This window comes from Felis catus, chromosome B4 (genome assembly GCF_018350175.1).
Source record: "Felis catus isolate Fca126 chromosome B4, F.catus_Fca126_mat1.0, whole genome shotgun sequence".
Taxonomy (NCBI): Eukaryota; Metazoa; Chordata; class Mammalia; order Carnivora; family Felidae; genus Felis; species Felis catus.
Window position 1 is genome coordinate 59,473,336 of NC_058374.1, and position 14,263 is coordinate 59,487,598.

The 14,263-nt window shown below is 39.5% G+C and overlaps 1 long non-coding RNA gene across 1 annotated transcript; it reads left to right on the forward strand.

The window, feature by feature from the left end:
• Window positions 1–420: 420 nt before the first annotated feature.
• Window positions 421–12,489, forward strand: LOC123386557. Its single transcript, XR_006600592.1, has 3 exons — window positions 421–1,350; window positions 11,692–11,833; window positions 12,063–12,489. It is a non-coding gene; the product is annotated as an uncharacterized LOC123386557 (long non-coding RNA).
• The last annotated feature ends 1,774 nt before the right edge of the window (window positions 12,490–14,263 follow it).

Consider the following 14,263-nt stretch of genomic DNA (forward strand, 5'->3'; position numbering starts at 1 on the left):
TATAGTGGAGGAGGGAACACGACATCACGTGAAGAACCGGTGATGGCATAGGGACTTCTAAAGCAGCAACACAGGTGCTCTAGGAAAGGGCTTGAGGGGCAGAGCTGACTGACTAAGGCCAGAGGATCAAGGCAGGCCTCCTGGGAGATAGCTGGGGGAGTGGGGGAAAGAATGGTCTGGGTACAGAGAATGGAATGTTTGTTCAAAAGCCCTGCAGCAAGAAGGAAACGGTGCTTGGGGTCCCTGAGTGGCTCAGTCGGTTGAGCGTCCAACTTTGACTCAGGTCGTTGAGCTCTGTGCTGACAGCTCAGAGCCTGGAGCCTGCTTCCAATTCTGTGTGTCTCTCTCTCTTTGCCCCTTTCCCACTCATGCTCTGTCTCTCTGTCTTAAAAATAAGTAAACATTAAAAAAATAAACAAATGTACCAAATTGCTCTTAAAAATTAAACAAGAAGAAGAAGAAGGAAGCAGTGCTTGAGGAAGGACAGAACCCTAGTATGGCTGGAGACAGGACAGAGAGGAGAGGGTAAGAGTGAATGGGCCAGCCGGAAGTCATGCTGAGGGTTTTGTACATTTATACTGGGGAACATGGGAAGGGGTGGAAGAGATTAAGCTTGTAACATGTGGACTGGATTTCACTCATGCCGCTGGGTTACCCTTCCTATTTTTCTGGGGGACAGGAGTCAGGCACTGTGGCATGGGGAGTGGCAGCAGGTGACACAGGACCACCAAGACAGAGGAGTATTCAAAAGCGAGGGGGACCCCACGTCAAGAGCAACCTCCTCTACTCCACGATGTTCCTTAAACCGTCACCAGTAAACAAAAAATGCCCTCTGCATGGGCGTTTTTTCAGTTTCTCATGACTGCACCCATATGGCACCAGAAATACTGGCTTTACCATATGGCCCCGGTTCTCAATGGCTCTAAGACACCCTCCAAAATGGTGCCAGAAAACTATATGAAAGTCATCAAGAACAAGCAGACTAAGTTTCCTCCTTCTTGGTTTAGGGCTACCTGTTGAAGAAGGCAACAGCTCCAATCTAGGTGTACCCTCCCTCTGTGAGATCTTGACATCCCCCCCACCCCCCAACACACACACGGTGTTGCAGTCTCTGCTCACACCTAGCTCTTGGGTGACTGAAACCTTCAGATAGGTTGGGTCCTGACTTTAGCCAGGCTTTTATTATTTGCGAGTTTGTTTTTTGCAGTGCCACGGTAAAACATTCACTGAGGCGCTTGCCGAGGACACCGTCTGTCCTGGGGTGAGGACGTGTTTCTGATGGCACAGCAGAAGCCTTCTGCCCTCCAAGCTCCTGGCTCTCCCACAGCCCTCTTGCAACCAGAGAACTTGGTAAGATTAAGGATGTAGTTGAAAAAAGTTGGTGAATTTCTATTTCATCTTCTTTCTCCACTTCTCCTCCTGGAGGTGTGAACAAATAATGAAACTGCTAAAAAAGAAAGGCAGCAGGCAAGAAGGAGGCCGCACAATTGGCCCTTGAAGATACAGAATGTAGATCATTAGCCGTGAATCTGAGTTGGAGGTGCTGAATATTCATTCACACGATTGTGCACGTAGCGGCGAAATGTCTTTTCTTGACACGATGAACAGAGTGTCCCGACACCTTTAGACACTAGGGTGCTTGCAGAACCTAGTCAGAGGTGACAACGAAGGAAGGGACTTTTTGCTTCACCTCCCACACTAGCCCCAAAAGCCCCACCATTTGTACCTCACGTACATAATCTCATCCTACAGAATGTAAACCCAACCACTAAATTTAAGAAACTCGATTGTTTTCTCACTTAACTGTCCCCTGGGCTTTCTGGGCACACAGCGTATATCCCCCCTACCACCCCAATCTAAAATTTAGCTTGACGTTCACAGTTTAATAAGTAAGCATTTTTAGTCCAGAGATACAGTCTGGAGTGAAACAAACATTATTTTAAGATACGCACAAACTTGAAAGGTGCCTTGAGATCTTTTGAGAGGAATGGAGAGGACATCAGATTTTTGTCTTTTCATCTCAAGAATCACACCACATCCTGCACATAGTTAGTGACTCAACAACAGTTGGGTTCAGCTCCAGGCTAAGACGTGGAGTAAATCTTGTTTGCAGGAATTGAACATACGGAGGGTAAGAGTAACAGTGAGAGCTATGTGGCAGGGTTTATAGCTCTGGAAGGGAAGAACTAAACATCTCCAAGGGGGAAACAACCCCTACTGGCTACCAGTCCATTGAGATGTACCCACAATCATGCTTGCCAGTGTGGCTGTAATCCAGGGAAGATACCGTATTGTTCGAGGACCAGGAACAAGCTTCACAGAAAGCAGAATGATTTTCTGACACTGCACAGAATCTCACACGAGTGTTACTTTTGTTTAAAGGGGATCTATTTTCTTTATCACGTTGGTCATATCAATAAGAAAGACTGTGATCTCTGTGGCAATCTTTTTCCTTTCTTAGAGTTTGGTACTCTTTGTTGTTGTTGTTGTTGTTGTTGTTGTTCCTTTTCCAAAGAAACTGTTCTCCATATAGTTCAGAAAACTCATTTTATCCACTTCTTTACCTGAATTCTGCGCTATCTTCTCTCTGAAGACAAGATAGCAGCAAAACTTACGTTTGTAAAACAGAATTATTATTTAGGACCAAAGTCCTACTCCAACATTTCTGACTGGAAAGGAGATCAGTAACGATGGTAACCCCCTTACTCTGTCTTATTGTTATATTTTTTTCCTTGATGGTGGCTTAAAAATAAGGTGTGGTAAGAATGTGTTTTAAAACCACAATTTCTCTTAGTTCTATGGGTTTCCAAAAGGCAATTAGGGAGGTAATCTGGCAGTCTTATCTCAACATGTATGATTGTGACAACAGAGACTTCAATTACGGATCAAAGTTTAGTTACTTTTTTTTTCTTTTTGCTCTGTAGGATGATCAGAGCCAGACTTGTCCAGTGAGATAATGGCCCAAAGGAAAATACAAAGTAAACTAAACCTGTCTCATTAATGCCTCTCATTGGAACACCTATAAGTGGAGGGTAACACTGTGCAATTTTTAGAGATACGAAATCAAAGACTGAGTTTTAAGAAACCAGAACTTACATGTAAAAATAAATATGTCCCTTTTAAAATAGTCACTTTGGAAGGCATTCCACTCACATAGTGTTGCTGTTGCAACAAGTATTTTTATTAATTATTTTTTGAGAATTGTTTTTAAACCCTGTGTGGTACATTAGTTTTAATATTCTATATGGCAGCTGATAGCAGTCTCCAAACAACAGCTGTTTGGAGTTGAGTAAAGCACGTGGCAGGATGGGAGGAGTTGAGTACAAAGAGTGAGCTAACTTGATTTTGAATCCCAACACGGCCATCAGGTCATCAGCAAGGAGTGACACCACAGGCAGGTGACACAATCTGAGCCTCATCTGTAAAAATGAGGAAGTGGAATCATTCATTCATTCATTCATTCATTCATTCATTTTTCATCCAAGAGAGGCTTATTGAGCATTCACTGTAGGAAACTCCATACAGGAGTGGAGGGATGAGGTAATTACCTCTGACTCTAAATTTCTGTCCTAAGTTGGTGATAAATCTTTGGCAAAATAAAATTAACAGGTTAGGTTTATACAATGATTAAGTAATAAGGATAATTATCTTGATTGGTTTTTAAAACATCTTTGATTGAATGTCCCAAATAAAAGTTCCAAATGTTTGAGCAACTATAGCTTTACTAAGTAAAAGTTTAACTCTTTTAATTCACAAGGGTGAAGGATCAGAGTTATTTCAGATGAATTAGTTTGTGCCTGGACTTTATTCTTCTTTTTTAATTTGAGACAACAGCTTACATTCCTAGTCATGTATCAAGATCATCTATAGAGCCTTTGAAAACTACAAATGCTGTATGCCAAATTCACTTCCTGAATTAGAATCTCTAGAGAAAGGTCTAGGTCATAGGTATTTAAAAAGAACAACAGTGTGGGTTATTCTGATACACAGATGGGATTCAGAACCACTAACTGATTATAACCCCTTTACTTTCAGAAATTGTTACCTTTACCTTAGTATATTATACCTATCTTTTCCCCCCATAAAACTTTCTTTAAAAATATTATCTTAGAAGTATCTTATTTAAACAAATATTTTATTTGTTTATTTTTAGAGAGAGAGGGAGAGACAGCATGGGAGCAGGGGGAGATGGGAAGAGGGAAAGAGAGAGAGAGAATCTCTCGTTATGGGGCTCAATCCCGTGACCCTGGGATCATGACCTGAGCTGAAGTCAAGAGTTGGGTGCTCAACCAACTGAGCCACCCAAATGCCCCATTTAAGCAGCATCTTATAATTGAAACTAAATTCAGTTAGTATATGAACATCTGGTCCAGAGAGAATTTCTCCATCTACTAAGTTGTGATTTTTTTAAATTGAGCATCTACTACATATCTGGTTGTGTGTTTGTTGTTTAGGAGACTATAAAATAAATTTAAGACCTAATCTCTATCCTAAATGGCCAAGGTTAGAAATTGGGGAGGATGTTGATGGTATTATGAAAGGGGTGTTCAGAATACTTAGATCTATTCCAAATCAAAGCCACCCTCCCTCATGAGTTTCCTAAGGGATATGAATGCATAAAGAAGGTGCTAAGTTGCTAGCTGGACTTTGGACCCAGACACCATCATAGGCTGCAATATGATTCTGAGCTGGATCACAAAGCCTAGGCTAGCCACCCATCCAGGGCCTCATCACAACTCCTGGTCAGCATCCCAAATTATACTGTACTCTAGATGACCATGTGGAAGGAAGAAACTGAAATAAAGGAACCTGTCTTCAAATAGGAGCATCAGGGGACTATGAGCTTCCCAAAGAAATAGCCCCCACCTCAGCCTGCTACCTTCACTTGTGAATGAAAACTTGAGGAGAGGAACAACAAACAAGCTTGTCCTTCTAATCAGCCCATAACAATTTCCTGAGGGTGTTGGCCGAGGACTAGGGGGGAACAAGGAAGATTGCTGCTCCATAGCCTGCAAAAAGCAATCTGCGTGAGCAAAGACGAAGGTATCCCCTTTCTGGATTTGCAAAGCACCGTGCATATTTATAAGTTGCTGTTATTTATTACACTCTTTTCTGTAACCCATCTTGTTCGTTATTTAGTGCTAACGTAGTTCTTAGCACAAAGTAGGTAACCAATAATGCTTTATGAGTGAAGACTGTCATGTAAAGCAAATGCAGACTGTAGGATCTTGTAAATAACTTACAGAATTACATAATATATATAATGTTGTAGGAGTTCAAAAAAAGAAATAGTTGAATGGCATGGAGAGGGAGGAAAATCTTCACAGGGAGTGTGGGCTTAAGACAGACCTTTACATAGAGTAAACCGTGTGTTTACAGAGCAAACATCTGACCTGTGACCAGGGATGTGAACTCTTCCTTTGGATGCTGGAGAATAGTGACAAGTCAGCTGGGACTTTGAGAGGGAATAGAAGCTGCACACCTGGCCAAAGACCATCAACGGTCAAAACGTAGAACATTTAGTGGCTTTGTTCGTTTTTCTTCTAGATGGGCATCCACAGAAGAAAGAGCATTATAAACATTAGTAAATAAAATGGAAATATTTTATCTCATAAAGAGGAAGAGAGCAAAAATGAAATGCAGCCTGTAGAATGATGGAAGTGAGTTTCTCTTAAAAACTAAGTGTTTCTTTTTTTAAAATTTGTTTTTGTTGTTTGGTTGGTGATATCACAATGTAATGTGCCCGTTAGAGGACAACACAAAAATAGGAAGACGGGACAAATATCATGTATGTCTCACTGCCCCCAAAGGAATTGCTTTGAACATTTCGATGAGTTTTTTCTAGGTGCCAGTTTCATTCTTATTAAACCCCAAGCAGCTTGCTTCAATAAATGTTTCATATTTTTCCCTTTTCTCTTATGTTGTTTCCCCTACTCTCTCTAAACAGGATGTACAAAAAGATAAAATTATTTTGATTTGAAATATGGAATGTTAGGCTTTTAGTAACAAGATTTAAAATAATGCATGAATTTTGAAATACATGATATTGAGAAAAAATGCTCTTTCTCACCACTTACGTGATGTATGAAATGTATATTGCAGATGGCTTATGGACAAAAAGTATGACTAAGTGAAAAATAGGTGTTGCAAATGATTGACAGTCATGGGAGTCATGAATTCCAGCAAGACCTTGGTTCTTGGTATTCAGCGGAGCTGAGGGAGGGCCGTCCTCCAGGACCAGCAATATAGTTGGGTATTTAGTCAGTCACCGCCCCCCCCCCACCCCCAATACCTTGTCCTGGTCTGATTATACCCTTATTACCTTGGGGCGGAGGGACAAAAAAAGGGAAACTAGGAGGGTTAGTCTCCAAGACCTAGGTGTAGGGAAGGAGCTGCTGGATGAGTGACAGGATTTCATGAACCAACAGGTCCAACCTGATACATTTCAGAGTTACCTCATGGATAAATAACCACAAGGCATGAATGATCACTCTGCTATGCCACACATTTCCCAACTACACATTCTGTGTGCCCTAGATTGTGACACACTGTAGTAGTCACTTGGCCCTTTGTGCCTTGCTACACCTGACACACAATCCCCTTCTCACACATGTACACTTTGTTATACTTTTCTGGTATGTGTCTCTCTCCAGTTGAATGGGTTCCTACCTTTTTACCATCATGCCTACTGGGTTACTTGACAATTTTAGACACTCAATAAATGTTGGTGGAATGAACGCAAGAATGAATGTTGTACAGGCAGCTCACTGCTGAGAAAGAGGCACCAAGAAGAAATAAATTGATATAGTTACAGTTAGCCTTTGGGAAGGGAATGGCCTTAAGGTATGACAAGGGTGTTGAGCTTAGTCTGGGTGTGTCCTTGACAGGTTTATAGAGTGAGACTTAAGCATGAGGGTACATCCCACACATACCAAATGCCTAGAGTCCAGCCCAAATATAACTAAATCTGGAATTTGGGGAAAAAAACCCCAACATGTCTTAAACACTCTTCAGGTGATTCTGACCTTCATTCTTGACTAAACACCAGCATGCAAGTATCTGTTAACATGTTACTTAATTTTAAGATTTAGGCTAATTAAAGAGCAACAAAAGCTTTAGGTGTAATTAACTAATTGAGCACGATGCTTTATTTGTACAAATAAGCTAAAGGTGGTATAGATTGTAAAATAGCACTTGGCATTTCCCCACATGCCAAATTGTGAAAGTGTCGTAAATGGGCACTTTATAAAATGTCTATCCTACCCTACAATGGCTTCATACTTTCCTACACATTATGACAGGGGAAAAAATGTGTTATTTTAACATTCCTGTCTTTTTGGAAATGAACGCACTTCTCACTTGCCATTTCTATATGTTTTTCTTACACTACTGTAGGTCTGTTATTTCAGAGATGGGGTATTCATGGCAATGCTGAAGTTCACCTAGGTGGGTGCATAGTTAGGATACCTTCAGTTTCAAGGGAAATAACTCACTTTTAAACAAAAGGGATATCTTTTGACTTGTTTATTTATTTAGCTATTCAACAGATACTGATTGAGCACCTAGTATGTGCCGAGAATTGATGGTGCAGTGGCAAATAAGACAATCTCTGCCTTAGGACACTCAGGGAACTTGCTTCAGGCACAGTTGTTTTCTGAGGCTCAGAGAATGTTGTCAAATTCTCTGTCTCTCTCTTCTCTCATCTCTGTTTCTCCTTGTTCATTGGTCTTGTTCTTACCTGTTACAGAAAGATTCCCTCCGACTTGTGCGAAAGATACCCTACAACTGACAACGTCCATTCCAAAAAAACAAACAAACAAAAAAAAAGAGAGCGAGAGGATTGCACCCCACCCCAGCATTCTTGTCTCATGCTTCATGGAAGGCTTCACTTACTCTGTTTTGCCTTCGTCTTTCATGTTCCTGACCCTTAATGCCAGCGTAGGAGAAGAGGTACTACCATTGGCTAGACTAGGGCCAGAGGCCAATTCCTGTGGTCAGGGGATGGGCAGAAGTCCCACAAGACCATATTGGGATGGATGAGAGGCCATTCCCCAACATCAAAAGGGATTTTAGGCCACACAACCAGTGTCATCCACCCTACCATGATCTTATAGGGAGTCGAACATTTGAGAAGTGTAAACTTTTTTCTATCATGATTTATCTCATCTCACTTAATGTTAGATTATCAAAACATTGTTTCTGAAGTGCCAGCAATTCAGTAGCTTCTGTGAAATAATTTGAAATCAATTGGGGAAGCCAAGTGTGAGTTTCCTTCCTAATCTGATGTTACCTTCACAAGGTGCATAGCACAAGATTATAAATAAAACGGTAGCCCTTTTATGATTGACTGGGGTGAGTGTCAGATATTTGAGTTCAGTCACTTCCTTGAGGCAGTGGGTGGGGTCAAAGTTCAGAGGAGAGAGCTTTAAGGCAGTAGAAGAGAAGGGGCTGAATCATCTTTTTCTGGAGATCATTCTGGAAAAGTCCCAATTACTGATTTGGGTGAGAGTACAGTGGGTGGTGGTGAGGAAAAATAAAATTTTATTGTGAAGCCAAGCACTAATTTGGTAGCAAAACTTGAGAGATATCAGGCAGTGAGTGTAAGAGAAGGACAGTGAGGGTTACTCTTCTGTGGAGAACGTGAGAGGGGAAACCATGAGGACATGCCAAAGAGAAATTGCAAAGAAAGTGCATAGGAAAGGAAAAGTGAATAAGAAAATATGGCAGAGCTAGGATAAGAGCTAACAATTATTGCTTAGTTATCCATGCCAGGGAACGGTTCTCATGTTTTCATCACATAGTTACTAAGACTTAGAGCTGAGATTGGAACTCAGGCAGTCTGAGTCCAGTGTTTGCATTCAGAGCTATATAAAGGTGAGAGAATTCACAGAAGAACTGTAGGAGAAAGAGAACATGGCTGGCATGGATTTGTCTTATGGCCAAAGATGTCTTTAAAGGTGGTGATGACTGGATATGGAACCAAACGCAGGGAGTCATAAGTCTACAGAAACCTGCAGATTCTGAAAAGGATAAAAGATGTTGGTCTGTCATAGAGTCAGACAATGACTCAGTTATTCTAACTAAGGAGGAAGATTTGTGGTCAGAAAGAAAATTATAGTTTGCTTGTAACAACATAGGGTATTTAAAATGACTTTGTGGTGGTTTTTAAAAATACTTTTTAATATTTATTTATTTTTGAGAGACAGAAAGAGACAGAGCACGAGTAGGGTAGGGACAGAGAGAGAGAGGGAAACACAGAATCCAAAGCGGGCTCCAGGCTCCAAGCTGTCAGCACAGAGCCCGATTCAGGGCTGTGAGATCATGACCTGAGCTGAAGTCGGATGGTTAACTGACCAAGCCACCCAGGCACCCCGACTTTGTGGTGTTTTAAATGTTATTATTTAGAAATCTTGATTATAATTCATCCAGTGTCCATTTGAGTTATTCCTAAAGACAACTCTTAAAAATGGACAAACAAAATATGCAATTCAAGAATTTTAAAGAAATACTGTTACACCAGAAACACCTGAATCTAGATGGATTGCATAAAAACAGCATAACTATTTAGGATCTATAAATATTTACTAAAACCATACAAAGTTCTGTGTGCTGTGCTGAGTACTATAGGACTGATGGTGATTAGGAACGCATGGAACACCTGGCTGGCTCAGTCGGTGGAGTGTGCGACTCTTGATCTCAGGGTTGTGATTTTGAGCCCCATGTTGGGTGTAAACATTACTTAAAAATAAAAAAAAAATTAAATTAAAAAAAAGGAAAGCATGGTTTCTGCCCTCTTAGTGCTTATGGCCTAGACTCTAGACAGCATCTGTCCATGCTACTCTGGGAATCGGCAGGGATTGTTGTGTACGAAGCACTGTATGCCCTGGTGACACTGTGATTTAGAAGAAATATATATTTGATTTTTGTCTCATTTCTGTCACAAAGCTCCTAAAATCCTCAGAGTTTGCGACGGGATGAGAGTGATAAAGATGTCTTTTTTTATATTAATGAGATGATATTGGGACTAAACCTAAGGATGTGGACTAGCTTCCAGAAGAAGCAGCCATGTGATTCGAGGTTTGGAAGTTCCAGTCCCACCCCCTGACCTCCAGGGATGAGAGGGACTGGAGGTTGAATCGATCACCAGTAATCAATGAATTAATCAGCCATGGCTATGTAATGAAGCCTCCACAAAACCCCAAAGGGATAGGATTCGTTGGTGAACTGGAATCTTTCTCATGCCACCGAGCCAGGCCCCAGACTCTGTGAGGACAGAAGCTCCTTTGCTATGGACCTTGCCCTGTGGATCACTTCACCCGGCTGTTGACTAGTATCCTTTCATATCATTTGTAGTAAACCAGTAATCTAGTGAATAAAGTAGTTTCCTGAGTTCTGTAGCCACTCTGGCCAATTAATCAAATCCAAGGAGAGCATCACGGAATCCTCTGTTCATAGCCAATAAGTTAGAAGCACAGGTAACAGCATCTGAAGTTGGGCCAGTCTTAGTCTTAGTGGGGCTGAGCCCTTAACCTGTGGAATCAATCAATGCTGTCTCTGGGTAAATACAGTCAGAATTGGATTGAAATGTAGCATACCCAGCTGGTGTTGGAGAATTGCTCGGTGGTATGGGGAAAAACCTACACATTGGAATTGGGAGCATAGCCCTTAACACACATGTTTAACATGTATGTTAACATCAATGTACTAATTCAATTTCTTTATGCAATAAAACTCATCAAGCTATACATTAAATGTGTATCAATAAATCTAACAAAATCCAATTCATATAGCTAAAATATATCGAAAGAACGCTGGTCTTAGAGTAAGAAGGAAAAAAATATAGCCTTGAGCAAATCATTTAACCACTCTGAAGAAATTCTGACTTCACCGGATTTTGATGAGATTTAGAGATAATATGTGACAGAACTTTGTAACCCATAAAGATACAGATACACATTTCAGACATTATTATTATTTTTTGTAATTTTACAGAAAATTGTGTTTTTATTCTTTTAGAGAAAATTTTCAGAAAATGATGTAGTTTTATGAAATGTATTTATAATTAGATATAGTGATAAAATATGCTGTGAGATAGGATGTGGAAGTAGAATGGCTCTCTATCTAAAATCTGCATCATTTAGAAGAAGAATATTTGATATTACATTCATTGTATATGTATCCTGGAAGAGGCCAGAAGACATAAATTCTCTGAAATGCCTTCTTTCCATCCCTGCAAATTTAACTGCATTCCCTTCAGTTCTACATTCTTTCCTCGTATCTCAGCCTATGAAGGGAATTTCCATCTGACTAAGTCTCTTGCCTCAAGGAAGTTATCTGATCAATTAACCAAAAAAAAAAAAAAAAAAAAAAAAAAAGAGGCAAACTTTTCTTCAACTTTATATTTTCCCTTTAGCTACAGCTTTTTTCTTTTTCCTTCCCTTCACAGCTAAGCTTTTCTGTAGATTTATTTCTACATGCTTTTCCCCTTTGTCCCTTCCCACTCACTAAAATCTTGAAACTACTATATGGGGCTGCTCTTGGCAAAGGCAATCAATGGCCATCTTGCCACTAGAGTCTATGTACATTTTATGTTTACCTTGCTTGATTCTTTATAGAGTTCAAGGAGCGAATGAGTTTGGGGTACCTTTGGGACACTCAAATGGAGATGTGAGTAGGTATTTACATTTGCAGACCTGGAACTAAGCACAGAAGTCTGGGCTCCTTACATTTGGGAATCTTCAGTGAACCCATAGAACGTATAGTGTAAGGAGACAGAATACCAACATTTAGGAGTTCAGCAAAAGAAATACAGTCCATGAAGAAACTTGAGAAGGTGAGTGTGGTGGTTTTAAAATATGTCTTTGATACTATTTGATACTTTGATACTCTTCCTTTTAATAGAAGGCTCTTAATTCCTCTCCCCTTGAGTGTGGGCTGGACTTAGTGAATCTCTCCTAAAGAATGTAACTCAAGAGTTACTACGTGACTTTTGTTGCTGGGTCATGAAAAGGGTAGCTTTTACCTTGTTCCTTCAGTTTCTGAATCTCTTGTTCTGGTTGAAGCCAGTCACCATGTTGTCAGGATATTCAGACAGCCCTGTGGAGAGGCAGTGAGTGGAGAGGCCACAGGGGGAGGAACAAACTTGGCAGCTGGAGGAGTGAGCCACATTGAAACCAGAACCTTCTGCTTCCGTCAAAACTTCAGATGATCCCAGACCCCAGTCTTCAAGGCTTCCAACTGAGACCCCAGATAACATGAGGAAACAAACCATCCCTGCTGTTCCTTATTTTAATATTAGACCAACAGAAACTATGAAATAATAAATAATTATTGTTGTTTCAAACCACTAAGTTTTGGGGTGATTTATTATGCAGCAATAAATAATTAATACAGAGGAGCCAGAAAGGCAGGAGAGAAATTGAGAGAGTTTGATAAGATAATTTGAATTTTAAAAACTTCAACTGTCTAATATCCAAAATGTATAGGGAAGTTATACTACTCTAAATACTAAAAAAAATCTGATTTAAAAATGGGCAGAAGATCTGAATAGACATTTTCCCAAAGAAGACACACAGAGATGGCAAATAGAACCATGAAAAGATGCTCAACATCACTAATCATCAGGGGAATGCAAATCAAAACCACTGGGAGATATCACTTTAACACCTGTTAGGATGGCTATTATCAAAAAGACAATAAATAACAAGTGTTGGCAAGGATGTGGAGAAAAAGGCATCCTTGTGCACTGTTGGTGGGAATGTAAATTGGTGCAGCCACTGTGGAAAACAGTATGGTTTCTCAAAAAATTAAAGATAAAAATACCATATAATCCAGTAATTTCACTACTGGGTATTTACCCAAAGAAACCAAAAACACTAATTCAAAAAGATACATGCACTCCTCTTTATTGCAGCATTGTTTACAATAACTAAGATATGAGAGCAACCTAAGTATCCATGGTTAGATGAATGGATAAAGAAGATGTGGTATATATATTACATTATAAGGGTATATTACTCAGCCAAAAAAAGAGAATGAAATCTTGCCATTTGTGACAACATGGATATGCCTAGAGGATATTCTGTTGCCAACTCCATAAGCATTTTTTAAATTCAATAATCAAAGATTAGTTTTGCCTTTACAATTTTTTTATACAAATAGAATTATGCAGGGCATATTATTTTGTATCTGGTTTCTTTCTTTCAGTACACTCTTAGTGAAATTCATTCAGGTCATTGCTTACATAATAGTTCATTCCCTCTTTTTTTAAAAAGAGTTTAATTGAAGTATAATTAACATACAGTGAATAGTTCATTCCTTCTTATTGTCAAGTGGTATTCCATTGTATGAATGCACCACAACCATTCTCCCTGTACTCTTATGTAAAATACACTTAGTTATTTCTTCTTGATCATAGGCAGTGACAACATCAGAATTACATGGACAAAATTATATGTAGAAAAATTTGATATCATTATAAATAACATCAAAGAGGTGGAATGCATTAGAAAATGATAGTTATCATCTCTCCAGACTCTCTATAGAATGAGAAAGTTAGAAGTCTTCTGTTGACCATAAAGAGTATACTGCCCATATAACACTTAACCTGAAAATATAAACTGCAATGAAAAAAATCACAGATGGGTCAATTTTTTGAAAAAAAAAATGAACCAAAAGATATACTGAAAATTAATGACATAGAAAAAAGAGAATAGAAAAAAATGGGAGTTTTTAAAATTTCTTGTACACAGAACAAATACACATGCACACACATACATATCAGCAATACCTGTAGTCATTTTATGTAGGGGCCAATGGTACTGCATATCATACATGAGTTTTCAGTTGCTCTTTGGGGAGTATTTGATACTTCTTTAAATCAAATCTAATAGAAACTTAAAAAAAAAGAAATAAAGGGGTGCCTGTGTGGCTCAGTCGGTAAAGCGTCTGACTCTTGATCTTGGCTCAGGTCATGATCTCAGGGTTTGTGGGTTCAAGCCTGGAATTGGGGCTCTGCAACAATAGTACAGAGCCTGTTTGGGATTCTGTCTCTCCCTCTCTCTGCCCCTCCCCCACTCATATGTGCTGGTGTATGTGCTTTCTCTCTCTCTCTCTCAAAATAAATAAATAAACTTTAAAAATCTAAGTGAATTCTTTGATATATTTAACTACACATTAAAGACACTCAATGCAGACCTTGGAACTGTAATAATTTTTCTATGAAATCTCTTTTGTTCTTGGTAAATCTCATCTCATGTGTTCA